Source organism: Grus americana, chromosome 20 (genome assembly GCF_028858705.1).
Source record: "Grus americana isolate bGruAme1 chromosome 20, bGruAme1.mat, whole genome shotgun sequence".
Classification (NCBI taxonomy): Eukaryota; Metazoa; Chordata; class Aves; order Gruiformes; family Gruidae; genus Grus; species Grus americana.
This window is the reverse complement of record NC_072871.1, coordinates 84,097-102,704: the sequence shown is the minus strand read 5'-3', so window position 1 is coordinate 102,704 and position 18,608 is coordinate 84,097. Positions and strand designations below refer to the sequence as shown.

Below are 18,608 nucleotides of genomic sequence, written 5' to 3'. Positions count from 1 at the left end.
CCAGCCAGCGTGCAGGGGCAGCTCAGAGCAGTACCCGGTGGAGGTAGCACAGGAGGAAATCAGTGTGAGGATGAGCCTTGTTGGCTTGTGTCCACCTCTCCAGTGAGGAGTGCTGGGTGAGGGAGCAGCAGAGGAGAGGAGGTCTGGAGGATGCCTGTCACTCTCGGCAGGACGATGTGTGTGTGTGACAGGAGTGGAGAGTGTCCCTGTGGTGGTGATACACTGGTGGCCCTGTGGGTGAGCATACTGGGGAGAGAGGGAGCTTACAGTGCTCTGAGAGCAAGTCAGGGGCAGCATGGTGTTGTTTAATGGGTGATTTCTCTAGGTTTTTGGCTCCAGAGCAGACACCCCAAAGGGCACGTGGCCCTGAAGGAAAAGGGGAATGGAGAAAGTCACATTGCAAACTGGGCAGGGCTGAAGCTGCTAGTATGGCTGTAAGTAAACTCAGCAGTACCTGTGATCTAGCTTGATCTTGTTATGCCAACTGCTGTATAAACATGCAAAAAAAGGCCTGGTTTTACTCCAGTCCATACATTGTCAGCTTATTCAAAATGATGCAGACAATTTACAACATGTTTGTGGATGTTGTAGAAGTTTATATTTTGTAGAGGAAGGGGTTTAACTTACTGGAGACAAAAGGAGCTGTTACAGGAAGAAAATTTAAAGGATGTGGTCATGGATGGGAAGTTGCAGAAGTAGTTTTTTACATCTATTCATAGAATCACAGAATCATGGAATGGCTTGGGTTGGAAGGGACCTCAAAGATCATCTAGTTCCAACCCCCTGCCATGGGCAGGGACACCCTCCACTAGCCCAGGTTGCCCAAAGCCCCATCCAACCTGGCCTTGAACACTGCCAGGGAGCCAGGGGCAGCCACAGCTTCTCTGGGCAACCTGTGCCAGGGCCTCACCACCCTCACAGGGAAGAATTTCTTCGTAACATCTAATGTAAATCTCCCCTCTTTTATTTTAAACCCATTACCCCTTGTTCTATCACTACACTCCCTGATAAACAGCCCCTCTCCAGCTTTCCTGTAGCCCCTTTAAGGACTGGAAGGCCACAATTAGGTCTTCCCAGAGCCTTCTCCGGGCTGAACAACCCCAACTCTCTCAGCTTGCCTCCATATCAGAGGTGCTCCAGCCCTCGGATCATCTCTGTGGCCTCCTCTGGACTTGCTCCAACAGCTCCATGTCCTCCTTGTCCTGGAGACCCCCGAGCTGGATGCAGTAGTGCAGGAGGATCTCACCAGAGCAGAGTAGAGGGGCAGAATCCCCTCCCTCGACCTGCTGGTCACGCTGCTGGGGATACAGCCCAGGACATGGTTGGCTTTCTGGGCTGCAAGCGCACACTGTCGGCTCATGTTGAGCTTTCGATCCATCAGCACCCCCAAGTCCTTCTCCTCAGGGCTGCTTTCAATCCATTCTCCACCCAGCCTGTAGTTGTGCTTGGGATTGCACCGACGCACATGCAGGACCTTGCACTTGGCCTTGTTGAACTTCATGCGGTTTGCACGGGCCCACTTCTCCAGCCTGTCAAGGTCCCTCTGGGTGGCATTCCTTCCCTCCAGTGTGTCAACCACACCACGCAGCTTGGTGTCATTGGCAAACTTGCTTGATCCCGCTGTCCATGTCACCAACAAAGATGCTAAAGAGTGCTGGTCCCAGTACCCACCCCTGAGGAACGCCACTCGTCACTGATCTCCACTTGGACACTGAGCTGTTGACCGCAATTCTTAGACTGCAACCGTCCAGCCAATTCCTTATCCACTGAGTGGTCCATCCCTCAAATCCATGTCTCTCCAATTTAGAGACAAGGATGTCATGCAGGACAGCGTCAAATGCCTTGCACAAGTCCAGGTAGATGATGTCTGTTGCTCTTCCCTTGTCCACCAATGCTGTAACCCCATCATGGAAGGCCACCGAATTTGTTAGGCACAATTTGCCCTTAGTGAAGCCATGCTGGCTTTCACCAATCACCTCCTTATTTTCCATGTGCTGGAGCATAGTTTCCAGGAGGGTCTGTTCCATAATCTTGCCAGGCACAAAGGTGAGATTGACCGTCCTGTAGTTCCCCAAGTCTTCCTTTTTCCCTTTTTTAAAAATGGGGGTTATGTTTCCCCTTTTCCAGTCAGTGGGAACTTCACCGGACTGCCACGACTTCTCAAATATGATGGAGAGTGGCTTAGCCACTTCATCCGCCAGTTCTCTCAGGACCCACAGATGCATCTCGTCAGGTCCCATGGACTTGTGCACCTTCAGGTTCCTTAGATGGTCTCAAACCTGATCTTCTCCTACAGCGGGCAGTTCTTCATTCTCCCAGTCCTTGTCTTCGACCTGGGCGGTGTCGCTTGAGCACTTGCCAGCAAAGACTGAGGGAAAACATTCACTGAGTACTTCAGCCTTCTCCATGTCCTGGGTGACCAGGTCTCCTGTTTCATTCCGGAGGGGACCCACATTTTCCCTTGTCTTCCTTTTATCACTGATGTACCTATAGGAACTTTTCGTCTTGTCCTTAACATCCCTGGCCAGATTTAATTCTATCAGGGCTTTGGCTTTTCTAACCTGATCCCTGGCTGCTTGGACAGTTTCTCTGTATTCCTCCCAGGAATACCATTTGCAGCCACATAGTGGCAACCACAGCATGGGACATCGGTCCGGTTGAGGCAGTCACAAGGTAACAAAACCAGGTGGAAGTCAGATCTAGCCTGTCTTGGCTTGATGAAAGAACAGCACCAGGCTCTGAGGATGCGTGAGTGGCTCTGGCCAGAGATTCTCTAGGGCTGATTTTGTACTCAGGTTCCCACCTGAGGAGGTACAGAGATCCTCTCTACTTCTTGTCTGAAACTTGCATAAGATTTATCCCTGATAGACTGGTCATTTGATTGAAAAAATATTTTTTAGTGTGTTAGGACTTAAACGGTATTATACTTTATGAATTTAATAGAATGAAAATATTAGAGGAGTTCAGAGCAGTATTTCAATTATGATATTTTTTAATTTATTTTCTGCGCTCCCAGGTTTGTGCTTTCAGTAAAGTGTCATTATAATTAAGTGTCATTATAATTGAAATCCCTGATTTTTGAGGGGCCGTTGTTTTTAAGACTGTTTTGACTTCATGCTCCTGAGCAGGATTATTTCTGCAACGGATGAGGCTCAGGCAACTTTCTTCCCACCTCCCCAGAGAGGAGGCGGCTGTGATACAAGAGGCTCTTCTACTTCATAAACCACTGGATAGTCTTCAGATGTGTTAGTTTAAAATGTGAACTGATACAAAGAAAACTAAACACTTTAGCAGGGAATTGTTTGCTTTTGCAGTGGAGAGGAACTGGTCCTTGTGTGGGCTCAGGGTGAAGGCTGTGCTGCACGCAGCAGGGTTAAGATCTTGGTTTTAGACTACTGCTTATCTAAATTCTGTCCCAAAGAGCTTTGCAGAGTTAGACTACAAGTAGTGGCTGTGAGGCGTGTAATCCAGGGCTTTAAGGGAAGAGGAAAGGCTCTATACTCACTGCTAAGCTTTATGAAGAGGTTAGGGAAATCCATGAGGTGACATGGGCAAAGACATTTGTCCTGGGGTGAGGAAAAGGTTTTTCACCAAAGCATTTTGTGTAAACCAATCCTAATAAAATAATGTCTTTAAAAAGGTTCTTAGTATCTTCAGAAATGAAAATACTTGCTGGTGGATGGGACAAAGAGCCAAGGGCTTTCCAAGATCTGAAAAGAGAAAGAAATAGTCTGGTTTTGTCCCTCTCCTGTCAATAATATCAAACTCATCCAAAGTTACTAAACTGAGAAGGCAAGTCCCTCTCTGGTGGTACTTTCAGACTGTCAGCCCTGGGCAGCTCCAGCTGGACGAGCTCCTTCCAAGCTCCCTTGGTCAGATCCTTGGCCTCAGTGGGATAAAAGAGCAGAGGGTGCTTGGCATGACCACTGAACTCAAACAGTGCAGTCCTGTATTTCTAGATGGCTGCATTTGTATTTTGTCTGTTCATTTAAAATTATGTAAATCCTTCTTCCATCTGCCCCAGGTTAACTGTTTCTATTTTCCTGTTCTGTGAAAGTGGAGAGATGGGACACTTGTCCTGTCTGAACTGAGCAGCACGTCTTGCTGTAATAACCTGCAGCACTGTCCTGCCTTTCCGTGGATCAGTTTCTGTTGTCTGTCACCTAATGACTGGCTGGTGTAAAGGTCCCTTGGTCCCTAGCTGGCAGGATGGAAACGGGATGTTCAGACATACTGAAAATAGGAAGAGAGGTTAAGCATATAGTCAATTATAAACAGCCTTGCATATAGTAATTGTGTAATTTCATTTTCCCTCTTTGGAGGAAGTAGGATTTATGTATCTTTGTTTACAAAAATTCCCAGAGCAATTTTGAGATCAAGCGACACCTATTACACGCTCGACGTTGTCCCCCACAGCCCTGCATTCCTGCTCAGCTCAGGGCCTCTGTGGGGCAGCAGTGGAGGTGTTGGGGCAGCAGTGGGGTTTGGCTCTGTGCGTGGAGACTCAGCTCCCTGGTGAGCCACAGCTGAGACTGAGGGCTGTCAGCATTCACCCGTGTAACTCCCGAGCAGTCTCCCTGACTCCTCTGCCTGCTGCGGTGGTTCCTGGCAGAGCTGCCTGGCTCCCCTTCCCCATGCTCCTCTGGCTGCTTGCTGTGACAGCATGGAACAGCATCAAAACTTGGAGCAGTCTTGCAGAGAATGAGGATGTGGTGTATTTGGACACTGCATCCTCTCCCTTGCTTTCAGCTGACAGCCCGGGAGCGTCCCATGGAAGAAAAAAATGCATCTTTATTTTGGAAGAGGTCCTTATGCTTCAACGTGTGGAGCAAGTGGAGAAAAATACAGGAGAAGGTGGTCAAGGATTCAAAAAGGGGAGCATTGGACATTAGCCTGTGTACTGCAGACACCAAGAGGCAGTGGAGGTGGGAAGCTGGCTCCGTAATTGCAGTGAGGTAAAGGTTACCTGGCCACTCGGTCTTGTGTCTGCCCAGGTCGGAGCTAGGAGAAGGGGGTGCCCCCTCCCCCTATCAGGTGCTCGTTGTCATCCCTCCCAGGCACGGATTTGTGCTGTTGGGTAAAGAGCAAGACCAGGAAGCTGAGCCAGCTGAAAAATAGTTTCCCTTTCTTCCTGTTGAATTCATTTTCTGGGGGATCGGTCTTCAGCTCTTGCTCACGAGACAGTCCGTGCAGAGACTGATGCCAGCACAGGGCAGAGGGCAGGGGCAGCTGAACCAAGGGGAGGGTATGGCCATGCCTTCCTGTAACACTGCCATTTCTTCTGGATTGCAGAAACATGTAGCCCAGGAAAATGCTGTAGGACAGGTTTCTTTTAGCTTGCGGAGTGTGTGCTCATGAGAGGCACTTGGAGGGGAGAGACAGGGTAGCCATGCAGCAGAGGATGTGGTGCAGAAGGCTGCAGTGTCTGGCTGGGAGAAGGCCTCCCTGCAACGGTTGCGCTTACCTTAATCTTTTTTTGGCGTGGTGGTTGTCAAGAGGAAAGGTTTGACCTTGTCTTTTGCTGCTCCTGTCCCCGCAAAGCACTGGGTGGATGTTCCTGGGGCCGTGCCAATGCTCAGCACAGCGGCGTCACCGAAATCGGGAATAAAACTTATTAGCGCCAATGTAGTATTAAAGAGCGGGCATACGTTATTGTAGCGCCGGATGCACGGGAGATAGCTCCGCCTATCATGCATGCTGCCAGCTACGACCAGTGAGGGTTATATTGCCCCAATTCATACATATTCATTACGTTTCCCGGAACTCATTACAATATTTGCATCTTAATTACGCGTGCGCTTTAAGTCTCTGGTGGTCCCTAGTGGTTTGTTGAAGAGGCGCTTTTGGCGTCCTTTTTCATGAACTTCCGAGTCTTTCTTCCATATACGGTCATGAGCTGGCTCACTGAGCAACATTGTCACAGTGTGTTGCAAGAGGTGTTTCCTGACTCTTATCTGGCATCTGTTGTTGGGTCGTTTGTAAGTAATCCTCCAGGATGCAACAGCGGCACTGGAGGTACGCAGAAACCATGTCCCTGAGGAGCGCAGGGAGCTGGAGAGGTGCGGTGCAGCACCAGCCTCGGGCACAGGCGGGTTGTGCCAGCCGGGTCACCAAGTGCTAACGTCAATCCATGTGCAGGCTTGCCAAAGCAGAACGTATGTGCGCAGTGCTAAGTGGTGTTACAGTACCAGCCTCCTGAGAAGATTATTTGGGAGGTCAGGGTTAGTGGCACTGTGACCCTCTCCGGGCGGCTGGCTGAGGAGTGACAGCACGAGCTGTGGTGGGAGAGCTGGGGCTGGGCCTCGCCGGGCCGGGCACGAGGCTGGTGCCATCGGCCACCTCTGCCATCTAGACCAGCACCACATGGGGGTGGCAGGCCATGGCTCTGGGTACCGCAGCCTCAGGAGATGCCGCGATTGGTGCTCTGGGGCACACCAAATCTACCAGTGGCGCTCTGTGGCAGGCTGCTGCTGGGACCTGCAGCTCACACTGCAGGCAGGAGTGGGCACGAACTAGAGGGACCACCCAGCTGCTGTGCAGCCTGGGGAAGGTGTCAGTGAGAGTGCTGGTGAGGGGCTCTGCCCCCCAGAAATTGCACTTTCACTGTTGACTTCTCAACTTGGGCAGTTCGTGCACTTCTGGCAGGTGTTCATTGCTCCGAACTTACTCTGCAAGCAATGCCTCCAAATCCAGTTGGAAGTGGGGCATGGTTGGGCCATGCGTGACAGATCCAGTGCCACTGCACAGTCTGTCCCTGAGTAAGGTTCAGCGATGCCAGAAGCTAAGAAGGATTTTCATAAGCAGAAAATGGGAATTTGCCTGTGGGCGGAGTGGCTGGACTGGTGGTGACTGAGGGGCTGTCCCTGCCGTGAGCAGCTGATTGTGCAGAGCAGTCGGTGAGCATCATGTTTTGTAGGCAGGAGAGGTGAGGCTGGGGGTCTCCCTGCACATGCTGCCTCTGCCGGAGTCCAGGCCTCTCCCGTTTCTGCACAGGGTGCAGCAGATCCCGTGGCTTGGGAGTGTGCCAAGGGACAACACATCTGCCCCTGCTCAGACTAGCAGGCAGGGATGTCGTCAGTCCTGAAGGATGTTCAATGACAGGGTCCCGGAGGCAGCTGCTAATGGGTGCACGTGGCCAGTGCAGCTGTGCAGCAAGCAAGGTGTCAGTGTGGGACGGGTCTCAGCAGCAAGCTCAGGCTTGTTCAGAGGACCAAAGTAAGCCACGGTGCCTGCAAGGTGACACATCAACCAGATTTTTCCTCCTCTGGGGCATGAGAAAGGTTTGTGCATACAATTTCTCAAGCTATAAACTTCCCCCTTCTGGCAGGACCCAGTTCTGTGGTGCTCTATTCAGTGTCGACAATCTGGTTGTCCCATGTTGTCCCACGTTGGCAAGAGAAGCCACAGCAGATATTTTGGCAGAAGTCGGCAGTCCCTGTGCTGACCGGGGCTCTCTTCAAGGGTTTCTTCCAGTTGGGTATGCTGCTTGGTGTAGTAAGAAGGTGCAAGCTCCTACCAAAGGCTGTGCCACTGCTGGACCTTGAGTCAGTTGCCACTGGGTGTGAATTCTCAAATGGCTGCTAAAGGCTGCAGCACCTCCTGCACTGGGAGCACAAACAGGGTCTCTCTGCCCCATGTGCTGCCTGTTTTCACAAAACCAACTGCTTCTGAGTCTTGACCCTTCTGTCAAATGTGGCTGAAAAGACAAGTGAGCCCCAAAGTTGTCCAAGGCAGGACAAACAAGTGGAGGGAGTGTGATTGCACTGGAAGATACCTCCCAAGGAGCACAAAGGGAACAAATACCTTGCACTGTATGGAATGACCTACGGAGTGATGTCAGGCTGTGCTTCGGAGGACACGTCCTTTCCATGAGTTTGGGTTTGAAAAAGTCAGGTGCTTAGACCCATCTCAAGTCTCTCTTTGTTCCTCTCTTTGTTGCCCTGGTCTGCCGGCCCAGCTGGGGGCCCTGGGGGTCCCTTACCCAGGGGCAAAGTGGCTCTGCCGAGACCAGGGCATTCACTGAAACATACTTGGGCCCCCATCCATCCTCAGCAGCGGGATTTTCCGTATGCTGGACCTTTTCTGCTAGGCTCTTTTGCAGCTGCCAGAGGCTCCTCTTCAGGCTGATGCTTTGGGAGCAAATCCTGGCTGTAGCTGTCACACCTGTAGTTCTGTCAGCGTTTTTTCAACATCCACCTGCAGAGACCTCCAGCATTTGGGACAGGCAGCCATCACCCCACAAGTTCCTGATGGGCAGTATGGTTGCTAGCTGGCTTGGAAATGCCCAAAACCACTGGGTGCCCTGGGCTGGGGTGCAGATGAGAGGCTTAACTGGCTGCTCAGCTCCTCCAGGAACGCCCTTTGACCTTTGTTTATTTAATGCGGTGACAGCAAGTACACAGAAAAGAACACCCTTGACAACCTCCCAGGGTCCTTGATAATCCTGAAGTGATCGAAAGCAGGGTGGAGGAAGGGTTGAAAGCCTCCACTGGAGCAGAGCTGCTGCCTGATGATGCTGTTGCAGACATGCCAGAGCTGTGCCTGGGGGGAGCTGCGGCACCAAGGAGGCTGGGAGAGATGGTGGCATCGTTTAAGGTCTTGCCAGAGGAGAAAAGCACCTGGACAAATGAAGGAAATTCTTGCAAGAGGAAACGTAAGTGGCACACCTGGGTTGTCAAGTGGTTTTCTGCAGAGTAATGCAGGTGCTTCTCAGCCATCAACACTTGTGGGTTGCCTGTCTGGCGTTCTATTTACATTAATGATGTGGACACTGGGGCCACTGAGCTGTACAGCTGTTGTTGATGGCGCTGCTTGTGTGTTGTTCTGCTGGGTTGGGCCTGAGCACAGGGACTCTGCTTTGACACCTGCTGATGATCACTTGATAGCTTGCAGCTTCCCTGCTAGCTGCATGAACAGACAGCTGTTGCTAGGGCTGCTCTGCGTGCTGCTTGTTGTAGGGAAAATGATCTGTGCTCGCAGGTGAAACAAGACAATGTAGCAGGGCGCTCTGTGGAGCATAGCTGGTCACAAGCTTGGGTGGGTGCATCACACAGTGTCTGTGTGCTGAGAAAAGAGAAAGGACCTGGGGTTCTTCTCTTACCTTAGCACTGAATATGTTGCTCTTGATGGACAATTGTAGAAGGAGCAGGCAGGAGGGAGGGCAGGGAAAACAGGATAGCTGGCTGGGCAGCAAGCTGGGCCAGCCATTCTTGAAGTGCAGACTGCGTTGCAGCAAGGAGGGACATGCCCTGGGGCTGACCACCAAAGTAACTGGGGATGCACCTGCATCCTAACATGAGCTTTTGGTCATGGGAGCCTCACCCCACAAATGGACTTGCCTGGCTGACCTGTTGGATTTGCTGAGATCGCTGACACATCTGCCCTGCGAATAGAGTTGATTTTAGTCCCTGTTAATTCCTTTCCCATTTTCCCCTAAAGGAAATGGAGCCACAGAGCCATGGGTACCCAGAGCACAGCCTGACTGACAGCCCTGGGGTGCCAGTCTGCTGACCAGCTCCTGATGCCACACGTGCAAATCTGTTTGTTCCCGCTGCGTTTGTGGTGGTGGTTGTAAGGAAAATGTGCCTGAAATGGTCTATGATTTGAGGGAAGAGTTTGTAGCCCAAAGTTGTAGCCTGACTTGTGAGTAGACCTGGGCTGGGCAGCTCTGCGGGTCGCTGCTGCCCTGAATCTCAGTGCAGTAACTGCCCAGCCAGCTGCTCTCAGATCCTGTGCTGCAGTGGAAGGACACTTCTGAAGATGGTTTCTCATTGTACAGCTGCATCTTAGCAACCATGTTTACAAGATAGCAGTAAATGGGCAGTAAATGTTCTTAAAGTCAGGTCTCTAGAAGCCATTAAGAGACTTAACAGCTAGTTGTGTCTAAATGTTGTCTTTCTGTACTAGAAAGTGGCTTTGAAATGGCATCTGTGGAAGCTACCTTTCACGTGGTGAACATGACCCCTGGACATCCCAGAGAGAAGGGATTTCTGTTGCTTCCCTTGTCGGCGGTTATCATGTAGAAGTACAAAGGGCTTCAAGACATCATGTCTGGGGCCTTGGGGAGATGTGGGCAAAACTTGTGATCTGTAGCAGCTAGATGTTGCTCTCCCCACGTCAGTGCCCTGTGCCAGCTCTGATGGAGGGGGTCTATGGTGCTTCAGGGGAAGAGGGTCTGCAACACCTCTAAAATGAAGTTTCCTGCCATATCCAACAGCCATCTCTGCTCCACCTGATTTCACTCTTACTGGGGGAAACTAGCCTGGCTGGTTAATCCCTCTGCAAGAGGGAATTAAGGACCTTCACCCAGGAGAGCCTGTGTGGCTGCTCCAAGTGTCTCCCCGCAGCCTGCATCACTGCCTGGGACGAACGCTGCTCCTGGCTCCATGTGCCTCTGTCCACAGCAGCGTGGGGTGTCCCCAGGGAGCTGGCAGGGCTGGAGAGGAGGGCAGGGAGTAACTGCCCTTTCTTGCCTGCATCTCTCCCTGGCCCCTGCTGTTCGGTGGGGACAGGAGTGCTGTGGAGGGGATGGAGGACTGAGTACGTGCTTCAGTCACACATTGCTGTCCTGGCAGCCCCGTCCTGCTCTGGAGCACACCAGAGGCACTAGTGCAGCACAGATGTTTCTGGCTGTGGCTGCCCAGCCTCCCTTGTCACCGTCTGCGTTCCTCAAGTCCCAGCTGCCTCCTGCTCCTGCATGACCCAGACTTTTGTGTCTTGTCCTCATCAAATAACCAAAGTGAGTCCTTGGTGCTCTCGTAGTGGGGTTGCTGTAACCCGCAGGGCACCCTTACCCCATGTTGCAGCATGTTTGTATCGATGGAGCAATGTGGTGCCCATCGCGCAAGTGAGGGGGGTTGCCCTACCTCTGCCTCAGGGGTCCATGGAGAGCTGGAGCGCGTGGTGGTGGGTGCTGCGTGGCTGCCCTCTATGAGCACCCTTATCCAGGGGTGAAGGGATGGGATAGCAGCTGGGAGAAGTGGCACAGCTGGAGGAGAGGTGAGAAGACTTGGCCCACCATCAGAGATGGGAATGGAAAGTGCTTTCCTCAGGCTGGGGTCACACGAGCTCTTCTGGTTTGGTGTGAGTAGTGGGAAGTCCTGATGCCAGGATCCGTCACCATTTAATAGTCTGGGGTCTCACAGTGGTGTCCTTGGGAGACAGGCATGCGCATGTGCGGGTGTCAGGCGTTTGAACTGCCTTTGCTCTGAGCAGCCCTCAGCCATGGCCCAGGAGACAGTGTGCTCCGGGGAGCTGCCTGGGACAGGGCAGGGGGGTCTGATTCAGCCACGGCCCCACCGAGGGATGGGGAAAATTCCTGACCTAGAGAGGGGCCCGGGAGGGGCGATAGTTGGGGGTCGCCTTTGCGACCTCTTCACGGAGGAGGTTGGGCGTGGGGAACGCCGTGGGGCAGCTGATGAGGAGCCGCATGCTAGACCCGAGCGGTGCCGACGCCGTGTGCGGGGAGGGGAGCAGCTGCCCCAGGAGCCGCGGCCCTTTGTCGCAGGAGGGGCTGCGGCACCGGGGGAGTCCTGCGGGGTGCTGGAGAGATGGTGCCGTCCTTTGGGGGGGGCCGGTGCACGGCACGGGGGGTGGCGCATCGCCGCTGGGGCGGGCGGGGCCGTGCCGAGCCGTGCGGGCTCACGCCGGGGGAGCGGTGGTTGAGCCGTGCCGAGCCGAGCCGAGCCGAGCCGAATCCTGCAGGACCCGGGCCCAACGGGGCCGGCCGAGCTGCAGCAGGTGAGTCGGCGCTCGGGCCGGACGGGGGCTGCCGAGCCGGGCCCTGGGCTGCCCCGCGCCGTGCCCCGCCGTGTCCCCGCCGGTAGGATCAGGAGCGGGCGGGTCGCACCCCGCGGGACATGGAGCGCCCCCGCCCCGCTGCCCCAGCGCCCTCGGACGCTCGTCTTTCCCTTCTCCAGGAGCGGAGCCTCGGGCGTGGGGAGCCAGCCCGGGGCAGCGGGCTGCGGGGGAGCCCCGGCGTGCTCCGGCACTCAGGCCCTGCCCCTCGGAGAGCGCTTGAGCGAGCTGCAAGGGGACACAGTTGTATTGATTAAGCCCTGTTGGCTCCTTCAGGGGATGGAGACCGAGCTGGTCCCGAGAGCCTGCTCTGTGCTTTGTTCTAAAGCCTCCTGATGGGAGCGGTTGAGCGGGCAGGGGATGGGGGAGAGCTGTTCTGAGAGTGTGGGTGAGAAGGAGCAGCTTCGGGATGGAGCGGTTCAGCTGTTCTGGCCTGGGCTGGTCCTGGGCAGAGCTGGAGGTGGTTTCCCAGCTGTTGGCCCCCGGACCTGCTCCGGTGATCCATGGATACCAATGTCTCTAGCACTGTCCCTAGTCTTAATTCAGAGAAGGGCTCGGGGCTTTTTGTAAGACTGCAAGAAAAAAAGTAGATCCCAAGAGGGGAAAAAAAATAGAGTTTGTGCTTGGTGTTCCTAGGCAGTTGCTGTGTGTCACCCTTCCCTATGTCCGAGCAAGTAGTTTGCCTTTGATGCTGCTCTGATGCTGCTTGCACATACTGTGCGCATGCTGGCTCAGATTGGTTTGCTGAAGGAGAAATGTGTTTTCAGCCCAGCCTCTGCTTTGCAGAAAAGGTCCTTCTTGCCCTGCCCTTTCTTGGTGCGCTTGGCTTGGAGACATGGATCTGCCCCAGAGCAGCCCTAGCAGCAGGGCCCTGTCGTGGCAAAGAATGGCTCGGGGTGGCTCAGGCAGGATTCTCCCACATCTGTGGCCCAGCAGCTCCAGGGTCTCTTTCTTCCATTTCCCTGCCAAGTTCAGCAATTCCAGTGCAGAAACAGTACCCAGGAGAGAGCGTGCTCAAGCTGCAGGATTCTGCCTTCAGCTTCGGTCCCAAATGTATCTTGGTTTTCTTTTTAAAAAAAAACCAACCAAACCAAACCAAACACAACACTCAGACAACAAGGAAGACTGAGTTGGAGACTATGTAAAACGTGCGTGCAAAGTGTAGGTAAAGCTGTGGGGTAAACAAACAGTAAAAAGCCAGCGCTGAGTAGTGAGAGGATTGCTGTTACCATGCAAGGTCAGTCACAGTGTGGCATGAACCTGCAAGGGGCCAAACAGATACCAGCTGGAGCTGAAGTGTTCACAGCAGTACTACCTGCATGTGGGTGGTTATACATCACAAGGCAAGAGTTACAGTGCTCCTGTCCCTGAACAGAAAAAGAGTATAAAACCAAGGTGGACCTGAGCAGTGAGGCTGAAGGATGCACTGGGCTGCAAAACTGGGACATCAGCTCATCATGGGATGGGCCCATCAGCGTGGGGAAGACTGGGCAGCACTGAGAGCCTGGCAGGGTCCTGCAGGGACCTCACTGGAGGGTCCTGACCTGGCTCGCGTACCTGGCACATATTTGCTTGTCCTTTTCCCATTGAATCTTACTCCACCAGGAACAGGCGCTGTCACAGGAATGTTGCTCATCGCACCTGGTGTGGAGGCTGTGTGGGGTGAGATGCAGCCGTGTTTCCAGCATCACTGTTGTGCTGGTCCACCAGGCAAGGTCCTCCTCGCACTGTACATCCCTCAGCAGTCCCCACTGATGATGCTTGCTGTTGATACACTGTTGTTATTTTCTCTTTAAATTATTAGCCCTGTGATCATCAGGTTCGGTGCTTTCTAGTGACATTTCAGAGGATCCCAAGCAACGTGTAAGCTCATGGGCTGAAACTAGAGGTCCTCTTGTAACCAAAGCACCTTTCTACACCAGTTGGCAAAGCTTTTGGGAGTATGTTCGGCATCTTCAGGCTGCACCCAAATGTACCTGTGCCTGGGGAGTGGCACAGGAGTTATTTGGAGACCGCAGGGCATAAGAGGGGAAGCCCACTTCTGGCAGGAGTTGTGATTTTTCTGCCATCTCCTCGCTTCTCGCTGTATAGATAAGCTGCTGCCTGTTTTCACAGGCATTCCTGCTGTTCAAATTAAGTCTTGCATAATCTTCTCCCCTAAGGGCAGATTCTGCAATGAAAACTTCATGTAAAGCAGCAGCCTGACTTTGCATAAAGCACATTTTCTGAGGCAACTTTCAACTTTGAGCATTGATGGCAAATGCTTTGGCTCCTGCCCCATCTGATCTTCAGCAGGAGTACTTAAGGCTAGAAGTGTACGTCTCTTGCCACCAGACATGAAGTGTCATGTTGCTGCTATCTAGCAAGTGGTTGGCCGGTGCTGTGCTCCCTCCTGTGTCATCGGTGACGGCTGCAATTAGATGAAGCAGTCGTACTGTATGTCAGCTCTGTGCTGCTGCAAGTTTGTTGAAGTTGCTGGAGTGACAGTGGGGTGGGAATGGGCCTTGATGTCCTGGGAGAGGTAAGCTGCACGAACTACGTCCTCACCAGCCTCCTCACCGGGGTTTTTCTCTGCTGCCCTCCCTCCTCGATGTGGAAGCGGGCAGTGAGCAATTTGCGGTGTACAAACCCACTGTGGGAGTCTGCTCACCACGCTGCTGCCCTGCCAGAGCTGGGTTGAGGGCTCTGCAGTGGTGCTGGGGGATGCGAAGAGCCCGCTGCAGCAGGCAGCGCTGACAGAGGTGCAGCCAGGGCTGGCATTCAGTCTCGGCAGATCTGATTCTTGCCATGCTACCGAGCTGTGCAGCTTCTGGCCACAGTATGTACTAGGACTAAAAATTTATGTAGTTTCAAAAGCTTTATTGGGCAGATTGATAGAAGAAAAACATGCATTGAGAGCTATTCAATACAAATCACTGTATCCCTTCTGTGCTGAGCTGCAAGTGGGAGCCTGGAAGGCAAATGAGCAGAGCAGGGTCTGTGAGCCCGGGGATGAGGGGGCCCTTCTCACCCCTCACAGCTCAGACTTGACGTTGGCTCATCACATGGCCTTGGGCAAATCACTTAACTTGCTTTTCTTACATTTTAGCTTTAATTTTTCCATCCATTAGCGATAGCCAAGTCTTCCTGCTTTGCAATAGTGGACTGGTATGAGATAACATCTGTATGGAGCTGTGATTGTCTTAGGGGCTCAGTCTGCTGTGCTACATGGATAAGAAAATGCTCATGTCAGCTGCAAATTATTTCTCTTTCCTTGGCCCTTTGGGAGCTGCTGAGTGGTACCTTGTTCCCTGGAGAGAAGCCTTACTGCATTCAGTGTTCCTGGCATTAGCTGGCTGTGACATTGCGTGTGGAGCTCTTGGAAACAGCTTGCTCATCTTTGAGAAACTTCTTACAACGTGTTGTCATGCAGATAGTGCTTATTTACATAGCATTACATGGAGAAATGGATTTAATGGGGGTGATTGATTTCCCTGGCAGGGGTAACCTGTCTTTCTGAGGCATGCAGAAGAGCTGGGCACCTTGTCAGTCAGCTGAAGTTCCATTTCCCGCAAGTCATATGGTTTTTAATAAACCAGTGGTGGATTAGATACAACAGGCAGTGGCAAGAGGAAGGCTCGGAGTGGAGAGTGGGGAGAGCAGTCCTGGATGCTTGAGGCAAACTTGGCTTGGGGTACTACCACCAAAGCAGACAGACAGACCCTGCCCTGACATAGCAATATTTGAGCTCACCCTCCTTCACTCCCCTGGGAAGGACTCGTGTCTTGCAGGACGCATCCTGGAGGCTGTCAGAGCAGGGACCGTCTCCCCTGCGTCCGCACAGCCCAGCTGCGAGGGGCCGTGGCAAGGGCCAAGTGCAGTGGTGCCCAAAAGTGCTGCGGCGATGATGAACTTCTGAGAAAGCAATCACCTGCTGTGCTGAGATGGGACCGGTTGCCTCCATCTCAAGGCATGGGCTTTTAAATTATTTCTTACGTAATTATCTCATGCAGCCTCGGGCAGGTAGATCACCGTGGTTTTAGTCCCTGTGTACAGATGGGATGGAGAGGCCCAGCACCCACGGGGTGCTCCCTTGCTTGCCTCCCACCATCACCAGCTGTTTCTTGAAGAAGCTTTTTTTCCTGAGCATGAATTAATCTGTTGCAGTGGAAGAAAAAGTGAATTAATATATCTGTGTTTGCAATTCAAAAACCTCTGCCACAGCTGAGACCTGGAGCCTCAGTCACGTTTCTTATAACACAGAGTCTTGAAGTCAGTGTGTTTTCCTTGTGTGCCTGTTGGTGCAGCCAGGGTAGCAGAGGTGTGCAGTTGGCCATCACGCCAGCATCAGCCATCACACCAGCTCCTGGGAAGATTTGGGTGGCAGAAGCTGAGAAATGGGCTGGCTGAAACAAGCCCTCTTCAATACTAGTGGATCTAAGAGGATTCGTCACCTCCTGACTTTGTCTGTATGGTGTAGGAGAGGGTGGTTTGTTTCTGTGCATGAGCTGCATAATGCAGTGAAAGCAAGTCTGAAAAAGTGTTTTTCCAGTGTTGAGAAAGCTTCAAAGCACAGCAGTCTCCATCAAACCTGTTGAAATAATTTTGCTCTAGCTTTTTGCAGGAAGAGGGCTAAGAAGCAGAAGAGGGATTTTCTGCACCTTATCTATGAAAGCTTGAGAAAATTTGTTCCAAATTCTTTGTTTTTCATTAATTTGTTTTGAGCTGCTTGGAAAGATCAATTGTTTAGCTGCTGAAGACTATAGCTCCAGTGTTGGGGACAAGCCAGCTGGAGTCGATGGGGCGGCTGTGATTAATTTCCCACTGCTGGGAAAAATTATGTCTGAGATGCTCTAACTGGATTTCAGCTTTATCTGCTGGATATTTACTGCAGTCCTGCTTTGGCTGGAGAGTGGAAAATGTGCAAGGGGAAACACGTGCTGGGGGCTTCTTAAGCTTACAAGGGGCAGAATTTCTCCCAGGACCCCTCTGAACCAGCAAGGTCCCACACCAGATTTACCAGCCTGTCTGTGCTCGCTGCTGGATTCAAGTCTGCTGCCAAGATGCCTCTTGCCTGGGGACCCACCATCATCTCATCCCCGTGGCACTGCCCTGCAGTCTGAGGTGGCACAACTGCAAAGGTGCTGGAGTGAACATGGTGGTGTGAGGGCTCGGGCTCTTCTCCTTGTGCAGACTGGGAAACGAGGCATAGAGAGGTTGTGGGGGATGCAGTATTAGGCTGTGAATTATCTGCATAGTGCCCCAGAGACTCCTGTAAATGACGGAGGGAGAGAAGCACATCCAGAGGGCAATTTGGGACCTGTGAAGTTCCTGTTCTGAGTGACCACCTCTTCACTCCGGAGGCAGCCGAGCTGAAAAGGCTGGGGAATATGGATATTTTGGCATGCCTCAGCCAAGGGGAAGCTCTGCCTTTCCTCTTGTGGTGGATCAAGAATTGATTAAAGTTACACTGGAGCCATCCCCTCAGGGAGGCACGTGCATCTTGTGCTGGAGGCAGGATTAGGAAGCCTGACTCAAATTCACTGCTGAATTACGCAGGCTTTAAAATTCAGCCAGCTGCGGGGCTGCTTGCTTGCCCATCGCTGCAGCTGCTCGGCCACTTGCTGCCTCCTGCAGATGCAGAGCCCAGGGGCAGCTTTTCTCCATCCTCTCAGCAGCTCTTCGGCTTGTCTTTTTCCTTGAACCTGCAAACGTGGAGAGGGGAAAAGTGGTCCCTTTAGGAAGGGAATAGGATGAATGATTTCTGCTTAACAGAAGGGTGATGCTTTGTTTTTTCCTTAGATATTGCAGAGCTTTGAAAATGAAGCAGAGCGCGAGCATCGCTGAATGGGGAAGGGCATCCAGGCAAAGGTGGGAAGCTGTGATGGTGGAGCGTGGGAGGAACGCACAGCGAGGCTGTTTAATACACCTCTGTTGTGACCAGATCTAGCGGGTTGTTCATTGGTGGGAGCCCAAGTTAAAAAAGCATTGCCACTGCTCTCTGGCTTTCCCTGCGTGCTGATGCTTCTTGCATATGGCCGGTGCGTGTGCCGAGCCTGTGGGCATCCACAGCAGGCTGTGTTCCCTCAGCTGAGGGATTGTCCTCTGCCAGAATGGGGATGGCCTTTAAATGAAAGACTAGGTTTGCTTTGTTTTAATGCTCAAGTTGTTTCCCTCAGGTGCGTCTCAGCTGCTGTTCCTCTCTGCCCAAATGGCTGCTGTCAGCAGAAGGGCAAACTGAGGCCTGAAGCCTCGAGGGTATTTGGGGCCCAGGGTCACATCTCACCAGATTTAGTCCTCTGAAAGTGGGGTGCCTGGTCCAAGCGGGCCTCCCTGGTGTTTTCATAGTCACTGGAGAAAGACCAGCACTTCTCAGGGAAGACTGATACCACCTCCTGGGGTATCCTTCTGCGGTGTCCTCTGCACTGCTGGCAGGGCACGGGGTGCATCCCACCTTGCCCAGGTCCTTTTTGGTGCTAGGGGCGGGTGGGCACTGTCCCCATGGCTGAGTGTCGGAGCACAGCCTGAAGATTGCCTCCTCTGCTCTGGAGACACGGCTGCACTCATGGCTGCGCTCCCAGCATCAGGAGTCCCTTTTCAGCATCCCCAAGCCCTGCAGGGCAGGGCAACATCCCTCCTCTGCAACTAGCATAATGATCAGACCTCTAATGCCCTGACACCTGCAGCCCTCACTCTTCTGTTGGTTCAAGCCTCCTGGCAGCCCCAGTGCACAGGATTCCAGATGGATCACGGCTCGTTTCAGGTGCCCTGTTTCAGGACAGCTGCTGCTGTCATTTCTTGTGTGCTAGTTTCAACCGAACCTGCTGTTCTGT

The 18,608-nt window shown here is 52.8% G+C and overlaps 1 protein-coding gene and 1 long non-coding RNA gene across 3 annotated transcripts in view; one reads left to right on the top strand and one right to left on the bottom strand.

The window, feature by feature from the left end:
- Positions 1–18,608, top strand: part of LOC129215354 (dual specificity testis-specific protein kinase 2-like) — a 54,309-nt gene that overhangs the window by 10,656 nt on the left and 25,045 nt on the right. The window contains exon 1 of one of the 2 annotated variants that reach the window (XM_054848202.1): positions 11,611–11,739. The exons of the other annotated variant lie outside the window; for it this stretch is intronic. The gene's annotated coding sequence lies outside the window, so the exon portion shown is untranslated. Of the gene's footprint in view, positions 1–11,610; positions 11,740–18,608 lie in introns of those variants that run through there. 2 annotated transcript variants of the gene reach the window in all.
- On the bottom strand, positions 591–5,724 carry LOC129215356 (uncharacterized). Its single transcript, XR_008579961.1, has 2 exons — positions 5,465–5,724; positions 591–5,314 (listed from the first exon to the last, which is right to left on the bottom strand). It is a non-coding gene; the product is annotated as an uncharacterized LOC129215356 (long non-coding RNA).